Below are 917 nucleotides of genomic sequence, written 5' to 3'. Positions count from 1 at the left end.
CAATCTGTTAGGAGGCGGGGTACAGGTAGAACCACAGTATGGAATGACAACAGTGGATCTGAAAAATCTTGGGTACACTGACGAACCGTTCATCCTAGCCAATGATGTGGCACATGTTATCTATGTGAAGGACATGTCTACCAGACCGAGAAAAAGAAAAGATAAGGAAGCGAATACATCATACGATGAGCCAAAGCGCCACATAGTTCTTTCGGTAAAAAGGGACATCGTGGGAGTGGAGGGCAAGACAGACATGTCTGAAGATTATGAAAAGTTTCATGAAATTCCTCCCTTCAAAGTCAAGGCTGACCCCAGCATCCTGATAAGCGATGAAGATTATCCATGGTTACGGCCCAATAAGCAAGTGACACAAGCGAAGAAAAAGTGAAGACTTTCTCCCGCACCTATTATGATGATACCATGCCAACTTTTGTAACACACGAGTATGATACCATTGTACGTTTTGTACATGCACATGCGATGTGGGTGAATTTATGATACCATGCCAACTTTCAACTTTTTCATAGTTCATTTGAAATGCTTTAATGTCTTATGGTTCGGCCCTCATAATAATTAAAAATAGCAACAATAATTATTTTGTTGTAAGTAGAAACAAAATAAAATAAATAAACCAAGAAAGAAAACAAAAAAAGTGTTTTCAAATTTGAAAACTAATGGCACTACCAGAAAGTTTATAATTTTTCTCACACTAAAAGCAAAAAGAATTAAAAAATAAAGCAAAAAACAAAAGAAAATAAATAATGCAGAAAACAAAACAGAAAAACCATTAAAAATAGCAATAATAAGTATTTTGTTGTAAGTAGAAACAAAATAAAATAAATAAAGCAAGAAAGAAAACAAAAAAACAAAAAAAGTGTTTTCAAATTTGAAAACTAATGGCACTAACAGAAAGTTTA

This window comes from Triticum dicoccoides, chromosome 1B (assembly GCF_002162155.2).
Source record: "Triticum dicoccoides isolate Atlit2015 ecotype Zavitan chromosome 1B, WEW_v2.0, whole genome shotgun sequence".
Taxonomy (NCBI): Eukaryota; Viridiplantae; Streptophyta; class Magnoliopsida; order Poales; family Poaceae; genus Triticum; species Triticum dicoccoides.
Note: the sequence above shows the minus strand (reverse complement) of the source record.